This window comes from Trachypithecus francoisi, unplaced genomic scaffold (assembly GCF_009764315.1).
Source record: "Trachypithecus francoisi isolate TF-2019V2 unplaced genomic scaffold, Tfra_2.0 Lachesis_group13, whole genome shotgun sequence".
Lineage (NCBI taxonomy): Eukaryota > Metazoa > Chordata > Mammalia > Primates > Cercopithecidae > Trachypithecus > Trachypithecus francoisi.
The window spans coordinates 68,081,026-68,098,271 of NW_022681458.1; the positions used below are offsets into that span (position 1 = coordinate 68,081,026).

Consider the following 17,246-nt stretch of genomic DNA (forward strand, 5'->3'; position numbering starts at 1 on the left):
TTTTTATTTGTAGAGATGGGGTCTCGCTATGTTGCTCAGGCTATTCTCAAATTCCTGGGCACAAGCCATCGTCCCACCAAATTCCCAAAGTGCTGGGATTACAGGCGTGAGCCGTTGCACCCAGCCAATTTAGCTTTTTTTGTAAAGCCTGGATTCATAGGTTGTTCACAAACTGTATTTTGAGAAACACTGCTTTAAAGTTTCAAAAATGTAACCTGCTGGAGGCCACTTAGTCTGAACACAGGTCTTAGTAACCTTGAAGCAGAGTCAGAAGCCTGAAATTCGGGAATGATCTAAAAGGTTGAAGTGCTGCTTGTTTTGTGCGTTCACAGAGAACCTTGAGATGGTTAGCAGCCTGATGGCTCAGACTTGAATTGTAGTCGGCCAAGTCACAGATAGAACTTGCAATGAAAATAACCCCACTGTACTCTGATTTTTTTATATATAGCCTTATAGCAATCAGATATGACTCCCACAGGTCCTGTTGTGATTTTCACTTCACAGTTCCAGCTAAAAAACAAGCATACTAATTTCTAAACTAAACAAGCATATTAATTTCTAAAGGTTGACCCTGGCAGAAGATAAGTAGATAAGATATGTAAGAATAATACGTGCTTCTGAATGTTCTTTTTGAGACAGAGTCTAACTCTGTCACCAAGGCTGTAGTGCAGTGGTGCGATCACAGCTCACCACAACCTTGAACTCCTGGGCTCAGGTGATCCTCCCACCTCAGCTTCCCAAGTAGCTGGGACTACAGGCGCATGCCACCACACCTAATTTTTGTATTTTTTGTACAGAGACGGGGTTTCACCATGTTGCCCGGGCTGGTCTCAAACTTCTGGCCTCAAATGATCTGCCTGCATTGGCCTCCCAAAGTGCTGGGATTACAGGCATGAGCCACCACCCAGACACCCGGCCCTAAATGTTCTTTTACCTAGTCTTTTGTAGATTAAGTTTCAAATTCATTCATTCATAGTCACTGATCCACCCAACATTTATTGAGCATCTGCTTATGCCAAGCACTATTCTAGGTGCTGGAGATACACTGCAGCGTAGAAAATGTTCAAAAAGTTCCTTGGCTCAATAACTGGTCAGGTGGGTCCACTAATGCCAGGTGGAAGACAGTTAACATTAAGTACATAATGTAATAAGTGCCCTGAACAAAAATAAGTCAATGTAAGGGAATAGAGATTGACAGAAGCCGGGCGCGGTGGCTCAAGCCTGTAATCCCAGCACTTTGGGAGGCCGAGACGGGCGGATCACGAGGTCGGAGTCCGAGACCATCCTGGCTAACACAGTGAAACCCCGTCTCTACTAAAAAATACAAAAAGCTAGCCGGGCGAGGTGGCGGGCGCCTGTAGTCCCAGCTACTCTGGAGGCTGAAGCAGGAGAATGGCGTAAACCCGGGAGGCGGAGCTTGCAGTGAGCTGAGATCCGGCCACTGCACTCCAGCCCGGGCGACAGAGCGAGACTCCGTCTCAAAAAAAAAAAAAAAAAAAAAGAGATTGACAGGAAATGGGAAGGAAGAGGCTTTTTTTTTTTTTTTTTTTTTTTTTGGAGACAGAGGCTCACTGTCTCCCAGTCTGGAGTGCAGTGGCATGATCTTGGCTCACTGCAACCTCCGCCTCCCAGGTTCAAGTGATTCTCCTGCCTCAGCCTCCAAGCAGCTGGGACCACAGGCCCCTGCCACCATGCCCGGCTCATAGTAGAGATGGTGTTTCACCATGTTAACCAGGCTGGTCTCAAACTCCTGACCTCAGGTGATCCACCCACCTCGGCCTCCCAAAGTGCTGGGATTACAGGCACGAGCCACCGCACCCAGCCATTATTTTTTAAAAGATGTTGAAAAGTAAAATTTAAGCAGAAATCTGAATGAAGTACCTGAAGATTTCAGCACTTGTACTTGTTTAATTTCTGGCATATGCCATAAAGTTACAGAATTTTCCATCTGAAAGAGATAATTTAACCAGTGAACTTTAGAGTCGTTAAAAACAACAGCTAAAACAGATGATGACAGATAAAATCTTATGCAGAAGCCTATCATATAAAAATGTAGCATTTCTGGTTGAAATGCAAGAGTGGAAAATCCAAAACCTCACTGTCCCTTCTTCCCTTGTTCTTCCTACCCTTTCTCTTCCTTCCACGTTGGGAAATCCAGAACTGGGAAGAGGCTGAAAACTACTTATCTAGATCGGTTTGCAGATAAGTATATTAAAGCTAAGAGATGTCAAGTAACCACCTGGAGTCACTCAGCTAGGTATTAGCTGAAACTCTTTCCCCCTTATTGTCTATTTAGAAAAGATTTGAGCATCCACTATGTGCCAGGCATTGTGCTAGGAGGCTTCTGTGGATATAATGGGGAGTAAAGCCACAGTCCCTGAGCTCAAGAAATTTTTTTCTATAGTGTGAAGATATAAACAGAAAACTATATGCAATATTATAGTATACAGTGGAATGTGGTGATAGCTGTGGCCCACATGGGAGCTCAGGGAAGGCTCTAGAGGAGATTCTTATCTTAAAGAACAAATTAGAGTTAGACCAGTTAAGAGGAGCTACAGTCATATACTTACATGACAATAACCCTAAAATGTCATCATTATCAGTATCGGGATTCCTTCAGCTACAGATATTATAATCCCAGTACCTAAGACTCAAGGTAGTTTGTCTCCTCGGTTGGTTAATTAAATGTTCCTATGATTTCAAGAACAAGGGTTTTCCCATCTTTCCCCACTTCTCTTCTTACGGTCACAAAATGACCGCTAGAGTGCCAAGGATGAAATCCAAAATAGTCTCCACCAGAGAGGCTCTTCTTTTCTCTCTTTAAGAGGCAGAGGAGCCTTTTGGAGCTTTTTCCTGAAGTCCCTTAGCAGATCTTCCCACAAACTCCATTGGCTCTTTTGATTAGAACTCGTTCACATGCCCCCTCAAACCGTTTGCCAGCTGGAGAATGGGGAACTATGATTAACTTGAACTAATTAGAATTTACCCTAATATTTTCTTTCCACCTGTTTATTCATTGCAAAGAACTTTTTTTAAGTGGAGCCTTTTTGCTAAACATTCAAATTTGCTTTGCAGGTTGCCTGCTTGTTGTAACACTCGTCATTTCAATTTTGGGGTAGTCTTCCAGTTATCGCTAGAATCAGAAAGTGTGTTAATCCTCAAAACAGAAAGTCTGAAATCCAGTTTTTTTATGCTGCAAAAGAAATGGCCATTTCTTTAGAATTTATTTTCTTACACATACACAGACACATGCTGCCTTATTATAGTGACTAAAATGAGTGGGGTTTTTTAGCCAGTAGTTCTGTGAGGTTCTCATAGGGAACAATTTGTGGTAATATATCTTTCACTTGATGTAAATTTAGATTTCACAGTCCTCTGTCCTGGAATCACTTCTTATATTCTCAATCTCGACTCCAAAGCTAACTTACTACAGATGTTTTTCCAGGTATTGAGGCTTATTAGGATAAGAAATGCATAATTACGTCCTTTTTTTTTTTTTTTTTTTTTGAGACAGGGTCTTGCCCTGTCGCAAAGGCTGGAGTGCAGTAGCATGATCTCAACTCACTGCAACCTTCTCCTGGGATGAAGCGATCCACCTCAGCCTTCTGAGTAGCTGGGACTACAGGCATGGGCCACCACGCCTGGATAATTTTTGTTTTTTTTGTAGGAACGTCATTTCACCATGTTGCCCAGGCTGGTCTCGAACTCAAGAGCTCAAGTAATCCCCTCACCTCGGCCTCCCAAAGTCCTGGGATTCCAGGCATGAGCCACTGCACTCAGCCAATAATTACGTCTTACAAAGTAAGACACTGTTGACCATAATAATGTGAATCTGAGACTTCTTTGACATTGTAGAGGCTTCAGAGCAAACATTTTCCTTATACTTCCTGAAATTCTGGTGACATTTCCTTTTCTGGTTTTGAACCTGGGAAATAGAAGCAGGATTTTTCCTATCATTCTCACTGTTCTCTGCTATCAGCAGTATAGGTAGTCATTATCCGCCTCTAGTTTATCAGTTGGTCTGCATAGTTATCTCAGACATTTTCGTGCTTTCAGTTCGTGTGCATTTACTTTCAAAGTCCTTTAGTTCAGTGCTTCTGAAGGTTTAACATGCATATGAATCACCCAGGGAGCTTGTTAAAGTGCAGATTCTGATCTGAGGTGGGGTTCAAGATTCTGCATTTCTTTTTATTCTTTTTTCTTTTCTTTTTTATGGGGTCTCACTCATTTGGCCAAGCAGGATCATAGCTCACTGTAGCCTCCGACTCCTGGGCTCAAGGGATCCTCCTGCCTGAGCCTCCTAAGTAGCTAGTACTACATGTGCAAACCACCATGACCAGCTGAGATTCCTGCGTTTCTATCACACACTCAAATGATAACAATCAAAGTTGCAATTATGTTATTCTGTACAACTCCATAAAGTCAGACAAGAACACTGAAACTTGAAGTCTCTTACATGTATGGAAGATGGAGCTTTATTTATTTATTTATTTTTGAGACAGGGTCTCACTCTGTCATCCAGGCTGGAGTATGATTGTGCTCTTATAGCTCACTGTAGCCTTGAACTCCTGGGCTCAAGCAGTCCTCCTGCCTCAGCCTCTCAAAGTGGTGGGATTACAGGCATGAGCCATGAAGCCCGGCCTTAGCTCTCTTTTAGAAGAGGGATTACGCTCTGGGGGGCGGAGCAAGATGGCCGAATAGGAACAGCTCCAGTCTCCAACTCCCAGCGTGAGTGACACAGAAGACCGGTGATTTCTGCATTTTCAACTGAGGTACTGGGGTCATCTCACTAGGGAGTGCTGGACAATCGGTGCTGGTCAGCTGCTGCAGCCCGACCAGCAAGAGCTGAAGCAGGGTGAGGCATCGCCTCACCTGGGAAGCGCAAGGGGGAAGGGAGTCCCTTTTCCTAGCCAGGGGAACTGAGACACACAACACCTGGAAAATCGGGCGACTCCCACCCCAGTACTGCACTTTGAGCAAACGGGCACACCAGGAGATTGTATCCCACACCTGGCCGGGAGGGTCCCACAGCCACGGAGCCTCCCTCATTGCTAGCACAGCAGTCTGCGATCTAACCGCAAGGCAGCAGCGAGGCTGGGGGAGGGGCGCCTGCCATTGCTGAGGCTTAAGTAGGTAAACAAAGCTGCTGGGAAGCTCGAACTGGGTGGAGCTCACAGCAGCTCAAGGAAACCTGCCTGTCTCTGTAGACTCCACCTCTGGGGACAGGGCACAGCTAAACAACAACAACAAAAAAAGCAGCAGGAACCTCTGCAGACGCAAACGACTCTGACAGCTTTGAAGAGAGCAGTGGATCTCCCAGCACGGAGGATGAGATCTGAGAAGGGAGAGACTGCCTGCTCAAGTGGTTCCCTGACCCCTGAGTAGCCTAACTGGGAGACATCCCCCACTAGGAGCAGCCTGACACCCCACACCTCACAGGGTGGAGTACACCCCCGAGAGGAAGCTTCCAAAGTAAGAATCAGACAGGTACACTCGCTGTTCAGCAATATTCTATCTTCTGCAACCTCTGCTGCTGATACCCAGGCAAACAGGGTCTGGACTGGACCTCAAGCAATCTCCAGCAGACCTGCAGCTGAGGGTCCTGACTGCTAGAAGGAAAACTATCAAACAGGAAGGACACCTATACCAAAACCCCATCAGTCCGTCACCATCATCAAAGACCAGAGGCAGATAAAACCACAAAGATGGGGAAAAAGCAGGGCAGAAAAGCTGGAAATTCAAAAAATAAGAGCGCATCTCCCCCTGCAAAGGAGCGCAGCTCATCGGCAGCAATGGATCGAAGCTGGTCAGAGAATGACTTTGACGAGATGAAAGAAGAAGGCTTCAGTCCATCAAACTTCTCAGAGCTAAAGGAGGAATTACGTACCCAGCTCAAAGAAATTAAAAATCTTGAAAAAAGAGTGGAAGAATTGACAGCTAGAATAATTAATGCAGAGAAGGTCATAAACGAAATGACAGAGATAAAAACCATGACACGAGAAATACGTGACAGATGCACAAGCTTCAGTAACCGACCCGATCAACTGGAAGAAAGAGTATCAGCGATTGAGGATCAAATGAACGAAACAAAGCGAGAAGAGAAACCAAAAGAAAAAAGAAGAAAAAGAAATGAACAAAGCCTGCAAGAAGTATGGGATTATGTAAAAAGACCAAATCTATGTCTGATTGGGGTGCCTGAAAGTGAGGGGGAAAATTGAACCAAGTTGGAAAACACTCTTCAGGATATCATCCAGGAAAACTTCCCCAACCTAGTAGGGCAGGCCAACATTCAAATTCAGGAAATACAGAGAACGCCACAAAGATACTCCTCGAGAAGAGCAACTCCAAGACACATAATTGCCATATTCACCAAAGTTGAAATGAAGGAAAAAATCTTAAGGGCAGCCAGAGAGAAAGGTCGGGTTACCCACAAAGGGAAGCCCATCAGACTAACAGCAGATCTCTCGGCAGAAACTCTACAAGCCAGAAGAGAGTGGGGGCCAATATTCAACATTCTTAAAGAAAAGAATTTAACCCAGAATTCATATCCAGCCAAACTAAGTTTCATAAGTGAAGGAGAAATAAAATCCTTTACAGATAAGCAAATGCTTAGAGATTTTGTCACCACCAGGCCTGCCTTACAAGAGACTTCTGAAGGAAGCCCTAAACATGGAAAGGAACAACCGGTACCAGCCATTGCAAAAACATGCCAAAATGTAAAGACCATCGAGGCTAGGAAGAAACCGCATCAACTAACGAGCAAAATAACCAGTTAATATCATAATGGCAGGATCAAGTTCACACATAACAGTATTAACCTTAAATGTCAATGGACTAAATGCTCCAATTAAAAGACACAAACTGGCAAACTGGGTAAAGAGTCAAGACCCATCAGTCTGCTGTATTCAGGAGACCCATCTCACATGCAGAGACATACATAGGCTCAAAATAAAGGGATGGAGGAAGATCTACCAAGCAAATGGAGAACAAAAAAAAGCAGGGGTTGCAATCCTAGTCTCTGATAAAACAGACTTTAAACCATCAGATCAAAAAAGAGACAAAGAAGGCCATTACATAATGGTAAAGGGATCAATTCAACAGGAAGAGCTAACTATCCTAAATATATATGCACGCAATACAGGAGCACCCAGATTCATAAAGCAAGTCCTTAGAGACTTACAAAGAGACTTAGACTCCCATACAATAATAATGGGAGACTTCAACACTCCACTGTCAACATTAGACAGATCAACGAGACAGAAAGTTAACAAGGATATCCAGGAATTGAACTCATCTCTGCACCAAGCGGACCTAATAGACATCTATAGAACTCTCCACCCCAAAACAACAGAATATACATTCTTCTCAGCACCGCATCACACTTATTCCAAAATTGACCACATAATTGGAAGTAAAGGACTCCTCAGCAAATGTCAAAGAACAGAAATTATAACAAACTGTCTCTCAGACCACAGTGCAATCAAACTAGAACTCAGGACTAAGAAACTCAATCAAAACCGCTCAACTACATGGAAACTGAATAACCTGCTCCTGAATGACTACTGGGTACATAACGAAATGAAGGCAGAAATAAAGATGTTCTTTGAAACCAATGAGAACAAAGATACAACATACCAGAATCTCTGGGACACATTTAAAGCAGTGTGTAGAGGGAAATTTATAGCACTAAATGCCCACAAGAGAAGCTGGAAAGATCTAAAATTGGCACTCCAACATCACAATTAAAAGAACTAGAGAGGCAAGAGCAAACACATTCAAAAGCTAGCAGAAGGCAATAAATAACTAAGATCAGAGCAGAACTGAAGGAGATAGAGACACAAAAACCCTCCAAAAAAATGAATCCAGAGTTGGTTTTTGAAAAGATCAACAAAATTGACAGACCGCTAGCAAGACTAATAAAGAAGAAAGAGAGAAGAATCAAATAGACGCAATAAAAAATGATAAAGGGGATATCACCACCAACCCCACAGAAATACAAACGACCATCAGAGAATACTATAAACACCTCTACGCAAATCAACTAGAAAATCTAGAAGAATGGATAATTTCCTGGACACTTACACTCTTCCAAGACTAAACCAGGATGAAGTTGAATCCCTAAATAGACCAATAGCAGCTCTGAAATTGAGGCAATGATTAATAGCCTACCAACAAAAAAGTCCAGGACCAGATGGATTCACAGCTGAATTCTACCAGAGGTACAAGGAGGAGCTGGTACCATTCCTTCTGAAACTATTCCAATCAATAGAAAAAGAGGGAATCCTCCCTAACTCATTTTATGAGGCCAACATCATCCTGATACCAAAGCCTGGCAGAGACACAACAAAAAAAGAAAATTTTAGACCAATATCCCTGATGAACATCGATGCAAAAATCCTCAATAAAATACTGGCAAACCGGATTCAGCAGCACATCAAAAAGCTTATCCACCACGATCAAGTGGGCTTCAGACAGGCCTCCCTGGGATGCAAGGCTGGTTCAACATTCGCAAATCAATAAACGTAATCCAGCATATAAACAGAACCAAATACAAGAACCACATGATTATCTCAATAGATGCAGAAAAGGCTTTTGACAAAATTCAACAGCCCTTCATGCTAAAAACGCTCAATAAATTCGGTATTGATGGAACGTACCTCAAAATAATAAGAGCTATTTATGACAAACCCACAGCCAATATCATACTGAATGGGCAAAAACTGGAAAAATTCCCTTTGAAAACTGGCACAAGACAGGGATGCCCTCTCTCACCGCTCCTATTCAACATCGTGTTGGAAGTTCTGGCTAGGGCAATCAGGCAAGAGAAAGAAATCAAGGGTATTCAGTTAGGAAAAGAAGAAGTCAAATTGTCCATGTTTGCAGATGACATGATTGTATATTTAGAAAACCCCATTGTCTCAGCCCAAAATCTCCTTAAGCTGATAAGCAACTTCAGCAAAGTCTCAGGATACAAAATTAATGTGCAAAAATCACAAGCATTCTTATACACCAGTAACAGACAAACAGCCAAATCATGAATGAACTTCCATTCACAATTGCTTCAAAGAGAATAAAATACCTAGGAATCCAACTTACAAGGGATGTAAAGGACCTCTTCAAGGAGAACTACAAACCACTGCTCAGTGAAATAAAAGAGGACACAAACAAATGGAAGAACATACCATGCTCATGGATAGGAAGAATCAATATTGTAAAAATGGCCATACTGCCCAGGTTATTTATAGATTCAATGCCATCCCCATCAAGCTACCAATGAGTTTCTTCACAGAATTGGAAAAAACTGCTTTAAAGTTCATATGGAACCAAAAAAGAGCCCGCATTGCCAAGACAATCCTAAGTCAAAAGAACAAAGCTAGAGGCATCATGCTACCTGACTTCAAACTATACTACAAGTCTACAGTAACCAAAACAGCATGGTACTGGTACCAAAACAGAGATATAGACCAATGGAACAGAACAGAGTCCTCAGAAATAATACCACACAACTACAGCCATCTGATCTTTGACAAACCTGAGAGAAACAAGAAATGGGGAAAGGATTCCCTATTGAATAAATGGTGCTGGGAAAACTGGCTAGCCATAAGTAGAAAGCTGAAACTGGATCCTTTCCTTACTCCTTATACGAACATTAATTCAAGATGGATTAGAGACTTAAATGTTAGACCTAAAACCATAAAAACCCTAGAAGAAAATCTAGGTAGTACCATTCAGGACATAGGCATGGGCAAGGACTTCATGTCTAAAACACCAAAAGCAACGGCAACAAAAGCCAAAATTGACAAATGGGATCTAATGAAACTAAAGAGCTTCTGCACAGCAAAAGAAACTACCATCAGAGTGAACAGACAACCTACAGAATGGGAGAAAATTTTTGCAGTCTACCCATCTGACAAAGGGCTAATATCCAGAACCTACAAAGAACTCAAACAAATTTACAAGAAAAAAACAAACAACCCCATCAAAAAGTGGGCAAAGGATATGAACAGACATTTCTCAAAAGAAGACATTCATACAGCCAACAGACACATGAAAAAATGCTCATCATCACTCGCCATCAGAGAGATGCAAATCAAAACCACAATGGGATACCATCTCACACCAGTTAGAATGGCAATCTTTCAAAAGTCAGGAAACAACAGGTGCTGGAGAGGATGTGGAGAAATAGGAACACTTTTACACTGTTGGTGGGATTGTAAACTAGTTCAACCATTATGGAAAAGAGTATGGCAATTCCTCAAGGATCTAGAACTAGATGTACCATATGACCCAGCCATCCCACTACTGGGTATATACCCAAAGGATTATAAATCATGCTGCTATAAAGACACATGCACACGTATGTTTATTGCAGCACTATTCACAATAGCAAAGACTTGGAATCAACCCAATGTCCATCAGTGACAGACTGGATTAAGAAAATGTGGCACATATACACCATGGAATGCTATGCAGCCATAAAAAAGGATGAGTTTGCATCCTTTGTAGGGACATGGATGCAGCTGGAAACCATCATTCTTAGCAAACTATCACAAGAACAGAAAACCGAACACCGCATGTTCTCACTCATAGGTGGGAAGTGAACAATGAGATCACTTGGACTCGGGAAGGGGAACATCACACACCGGGGCCTATCATGGGGTGGGGGGAGGGGGGAGGGATTGCATTGGGAGTTATACCTGATATAAATGACGAATTGATGAGTGCTGACAAGTTGATGGGTGCAGCACACCAACATGGCACAAGTATACATATGTAACAAACCTGCACGTTATGCACATGTACCCTAGAACTTAAAGTATAATTAAAAAAAAAAAAAAGAAAAGAAAAAAAAGAAAAAAAGAGAAAAAAAAAGAAGAGGGATTACACTTTCAAACATTAGTCAGTTAAACTAGAATTTACTTTCTTGGTATTTCTTCTTTCTCCTTCTTGTTTTCATCACAGACTTCCTTAATAACTTCCATTCAGAAAATGTTTATAAGCAGAAATAAAAGTAAAGATGTATTGAATTTTAATAATTTTATTCAAAGAATTTTGAAGAGTTGAGAATTTTGGAATTTTGACTTTGAAAGAATATTATTTATGACATATTTTAGTTTGTATATTGTTTGTGGTATTGATTTTAGTGCGGGTTATAAACCTGCTATAACAGGTTTACAGGTTAATACTGTAAACTGACATTAATTTATAGTAATCATATTTGGAAAGTCGTAAAGAGGACTCTGATCTCTTGAAATCATGCTTTGGGACTCTGAGCAGTTGTAATAGAAATGAGTGTAAACCTTCAAGGGAAAAAAGTAGAAATGACGTCAGTGTTTAACAGAACCCCCTGGATTAATGGTACATCCATACCACAGACAACATGAGGGGAGCTAGCTTAGTAAAAGCCGAGTCCTTAATGACTGAATGATGCTAAATTACTTAATTAACCAGTCCTGGAGCCTCTTTTGTGTAAGTTGTATCATTTTGTGTATATTGAGATGTGGTTCTTGCCACCAGTTATATTCAATTAGAGAAGCAAGATATCACTGTTGATTTATTTTTAAAGTGAAGATGTAAGTTCAAACAGGTAATTATATAAGTTGTTTGTAAAGGTCTAATAATACCATATGTACATTTAAAAAAATATTTTAAGTATACTTTGATATAAAAAAAATCAGATTTGAGAACGTCCTAATATATATCAACAAAGATGCTATAAATGGTAATATAACTTGATTTTGTTGTTGGATTGACCCGTCTTTAAAGGATTTTCAGAAATTGTCATCAGAAGTTGAGCGGCTAGATGTAGTTGAAAGGTTAGAAAGGCCTAAGGTGGGGAAAATAATACGATAAGTTTCTCATTAACGTATGCTAGAGAAAACTATTTCAGGGTTGTGTTTTAAGTTGCAAGAATTTGGTTTTGGATTTTATGCAGAATGTCAAATAGCACTATTGGGATTTCTCTGTTCCCTTTATAATGCGTGTGAAAATAATATGTCTGTATACCATATATTTGAGTCAAAGTGTAAAATCTATTTTTTACTAGGGGGTGTGGTCAAAAAAAGTTTGAAAGCTATTGTATTGGAATATTATAGAATGGACATTTAACTGTAGTATGAAGTGCCTCCTGTTAAGATGGTGAACTGGACCAATACAGGAAGCTTCCTTCCTTCTTGTTCCTAATATGTAGAAACACCAGATACAATAACCAGAAAAAATTGGTATTGATGATGGTGTGGTAATTTTAGAATATACAATAGGGGCCGAGCACGGTGGCTCACGCCTACAATCTCAGCACTGCTCACGCCTGCAGTTCCGGCACTTTGGGAGGCCGAGGTGGGTGGATCACCTGAGGTCAAGAGATCGAGACCATCTTGACCAACATGGTGAAATCCCATCTCTACTAAAAACACAAAAATTGTCTGGGCGTGGTGGTGGGCGCCTGTTATCCCAGCTACTCGGGAGGCTAGGACAGGAGAATCACTAGAACCTGGGAGGCAGAGGTTGCAGTGAGCCAAGATCACGCCACTATACTCCAGCCTAGCGACAGAGTGAGACTCCGTCTCAAAAAAAAAAAAAAAAAAAAAAAGAAAAGGAAAAAAGAATATACAATAGGACTTGAAAGCAAGAAAAGGACTCTCTAGGTGCTAAAAATAAGGAAACTCAGTTAACAGTAAAGAATGAAGTTGACAGTGCATGGCCTTCAGAGAAAACTGAGCTAATATAGCAGCTCCCCCTTATCTGCAGTTTTGCTTTCTGTCATGTTAGTTCCCACTGTCAACCAGTCTGAAAATACTAAGTGGGCAAAAGTAAACAATTTCTAAGTGTTAAATTATACACCGTTCTGAGTAGTTTGATGAAATCCTGAACCACCATCCCCGAATGTGAATTGTACCTTTGTCTAGCGTATCCACACTGTGGGTGCGACCTGCCCCGTTAGTCACTTAGTAGCCGACTTCCAAGGTATCATGGTGCTCGTGTTCAAGTATCCCTTAATTTACTTAATAATGGCCCCAAAGGCATTATTAAGTGTATGATGCTGGCAATTTGGATATGCCAAAGAGAAGCCAGAAAGTGCTTCCTTTAAGTGAAAAGGTGGAGAGTTTTCAGCTTCAGGAAAAGACATAATATATATGGGGTTTGGTACTGTCTGAGGGTTTAGGCATCCACTGAAGATCTTGAAACATATCCCCACTGGAAAAATGGGGGCTACTGCATGTGGTTTAGAGACTTTAGTGTCCACATAGGAATAAGAGTCAAGGAACAGTTTCCAGGCTTTAGATAACTGGAGTGAGGCCCACTCATAAAGCCCAGAAGAAGCTGTCATTTCCATTACCAGATACTAGAAAAATACCCCTCACTGCTTCCAAACAAGGGAGGAAACGGTTATTCTCAGGAAATTAGAAACTGAGACTGTACTGTAAGAAGCATTACCCATAACCTAGTGCAGAAACACTAAGCCTAAAAACATGAATAAAATTTCCCTGGATCCCAGGCCCCTCCATAGATCTCTCCCTAGAAGAAGTAACCACAAGACTACCCCGCAGATACATCTCCATCCTGGGGACCACCAGACTCCCTTGGAACATAACTGCAGCTGCCAAAATGACCACACATACACAAATACAGCACATAGGCAGGAACCAACTGTCCTGAAAGATCGTTAGCAGATGACAAATGGGGAAAGGGGGATTTGAGAGGGGAGTTATACTCAAGAAACTGTAAGTCAAAGCAGTCTGAAAAGAACTTGCAAATTAATGTTGAAAGGGACAAAGAACTTATTAAACAAGTGTAAAATATTACCCAGTTAAAGCAAGTGGATTTGGAAAAAACAAATAGAATGTTTAATAATAAAATTCATATCTGGGAAAAGAAATATAAACAATGTAAACTAACCCTGGGAAAATCAAAGTTTGGGATCTGGAATTTTAAGACTGGCCAAGAAAGTCAGATTACGAGGCTAAAAGTAAATTTGAGACATGATCTTCTGGAAATTTGATATTAATACTAATGGTCTCATTCTGCCGAAGAATCTATAGACCAGTGGCCCCCGACCTTGTTGGCACCAGGGAATGGTTTCATGGAAGACAATTTTTCCATGGGTGGGTGATGGGGGATGGTTACTGGATGAAACTGTTCCACCTCAGATCATCAGGCATTAGATTCTCGTAAGGAGCACACAACCTAGATCCCTCGCATGTGCAATTCACAATAGGGTTTGGGCTCCTATGAGAATCTAATGCTGTCACTGATCTGACAGGAGGCGGAGCTCAAGTGGTAATGCTCGGTCCCCACTCACCTCCTGCTGTGCAGCCTGGTTCCTAAGAGGCCACAGACTGGTACCCGTCCACGGTCCAGGAGTTGAGGACTCCTGCTGTAGACTACAACCTGCCAGTGTATCTCAAAGTATCATCCTTTTTATCTTAAAACTAGTTGTCCCTTCTTTGTCCCCTTGCTGTGGAATCACTACTGGGGAGAAAAATACAACTAATGGCATTTCCACTTTCCATTTGTTACTCCTAAGACTTTGAGGAAATCAAATGTGGCTTTTGCTGCTTATGCGGAAGGATGGATCCCTTTGCAGTAATCTGCTCAGTCAGATTTGCAAAATGAAGTCTATGTAAGGCTTTACAGTTTAACTCTTTAGGAGTCTACTGTCTTTATTGTTCCTTGTCCTGCTACCCGCCATATAATTTGATATTCTTTGACAATATCATCATTATTATTTTGATCACTAGCAATTGGATGACTTTCTTTAGACATTTGCTAACATTTGTACATAGAGATTATTATTCAGGCACTTTGACAGAATGGCTTGGAATTTTTTTTTAGTAGTGGTACTGAGCTCAACTTTAATTTTCTATATCCCTCATGTGCCAATAGCACACATTTTTGAGATGACTAGCTATAGTTTGGGGTATGGTTTGTAGCAAGAGAATAGACATTTTTCTGCAAAAGGTAACTGGTCCCCATGGGGTTCAGACTTGTGATCTTGGCCTCATTATCACACTTTTGTAACCATCAGACCTAATAGATATACCACATATATTTCAGTCTATAATCTTGAAATCAAATAATATTGTTAATTGCCCTAGGTTTATTTCATAGATGTAATTAAAAGTCACTTTGGGACATTTCCCACTTTTGTTTGATAGTAAAAGTCACAAAAGTAAAGCAGACAGCCAAAGAACCTCACTCACTTTTCATCTTCCCTGTGTTTTCTATGACAGTGAAAGTCACAAAAGTGAAGCTGGCAGGCAAAGAGCCTAACTCACTTTACGGGAGAGTGCTACGGTACCTTTTTCTTTTAGTGAGGCTATAGCAGGTCTGATGTCAGTCACTTTAGAGACCTTTAGACCTCAGTGCTCATTTACGGCTAAAATGTACCAGCTCTGCTTCTGCATTATGAAGATCATCTGTCAACACTTTGAGATATTCTCCTTTGTTATTAAGCTTGTGATGCTCTACACTGTCAGGTTTTTTGCCAATTATAGTTAAGGTACAATAGTGTATTCACCAGATCAAAGTCTCACATTGGCGGTAGAGGAATGATTTGTAAGTCTTTATTCATTTGAATTGTACAATAGAACACCTGAGGAATGCAAATAATCCCTCTGAGAACTCTGCAGGAAAGGCTGCTAAAATGACAGGGTAGGACTATTGTTATTCTGAATTGATGTGTTAGCTAAAGTAATTATTTCTTATCTTGTTGTTTCATAACAGTTCTAGTTTTATTAGTTCTGTTGACCATATTTATGAAATAAAGTGTGTATGATATTTTTATATTATCCTTTTACATGGGCTTGTTTTATTTCACTTTCATTGAATCTGTTTGGTATGTGATCTGCTTTTTAAAAATTACATATTTGATTTTAACTTGTATAATAAAAGTATGTTACTAAACCATTGATGATAACATTTGAATATAGACTTTTGTTGGAATAGTGTAAGTCTGTGAAGTAACTTAGAATACCATAATATTATCAGAGACAGAAGCACCAATTTCAATCCCCCCTCCTTTTTTTAACCTGTCCTTCATAATTTTGGATAAGAAAACATCTAGTTTTCTAGTTTGAATTTTATTTTAAAGGCAACATACTTTTTTTCAAAATAAATTGTAGGGCTTGGTCCATTTTTTAGGATATGAACAAAAGAAAAAATACTATTATGAAGATTCAAAACCACAAATAACATATTAAATAAGTAGTTGCCTTTGTATAACAAACATATACAAACTCTTGTGTGATTGTTTTTCATTCCTTTTTCCCATCCTAAATCCTGCTCAATGGGCCATAGTCTTAATTTTCTAAGAACTCTGCTCCCCTGCCATTGATGGATTTGTGATTTACTTCTTGTTTTTCTTTTCTCCTAAAGTGGCATTTACATTAATTACTTAAAGGACTTCTGCCACCGCATTTTGCCATAATAACTATTAAAACCTTCGTCTAAATATAGCAGGCTAGTAGAATTATGTAAGACTATAGCATATTTTTATAAAAATTTTAATGGAATGTATAGTCTTACACTAAACTCAGTTCCAAATTCATAGGAATGTATGCTATGATTATCTGAGAAGGAAAATTAATAATAGTAACTACTGTTAATTTTTTACTATTTGCAGGCTTTTCTAGGTTCCTTACAATATAATATGTACTATTATTATCTCTGTTTTTACAAGTGAGGAAACTGAGGCTTAAAAATGTTCAGTAACCTGCCCAGTAATAAAAAGCTAGGAAAATGTGAGACTCTGAACCTAATTAATATATTCCCTACACTTGTTTCATTTATGTTCTAATTACTACTTTGCCAAATACTCCATGCTTTGGAAGGAAAAAAAATGACTCAATAATGTCTTTTAAGGTAACCACTAGGATCAGTTTCCTAACTGATCTGGCTTTCCAAATCCTTTGTGATTAAAGGAAGTTCTTTCCTCTGCAGTTCTATTATTCTTGTTCTCGCAAAAGTCAGGTTCATAAGAGCTGCATACGTGATCAACTATATTTGTAAATCTGTATTTCTGCGTGTGCTTGTTTTGGCTAGCAAAAATCTTCCTCAAAACCAGTGACCACTGTGAGTTCTGTTAGTCCATGAAGGAACTAAACCAGGCATATAGATATCTGGACGGAACAAATTATTTATTTGTGGAGGGCTCTTCAGAATTAGCTGGTATTTTTAGGTATGATTCCTGTACAAACAGAACTTTATGTCTCCTCTTTTTAAAAATTTACTTTGTAAAGTAAGGAAAA

The 17,246-nt window shown here is 40.3% G+C and overlaps 1 protein-coding gene across 1 annotated transcript in view; it reads left to right on the top strand.

The window, feature by feature from the left end:
• The window catches only part of OLA1 (Obg like ATPase 1), a 178,076-nt gene that overhangs the window by 153,565 nt on the left and 7,265 nt on the right, over positions 1–17,246 (top strand). The window lies entirely within an intron of this gene.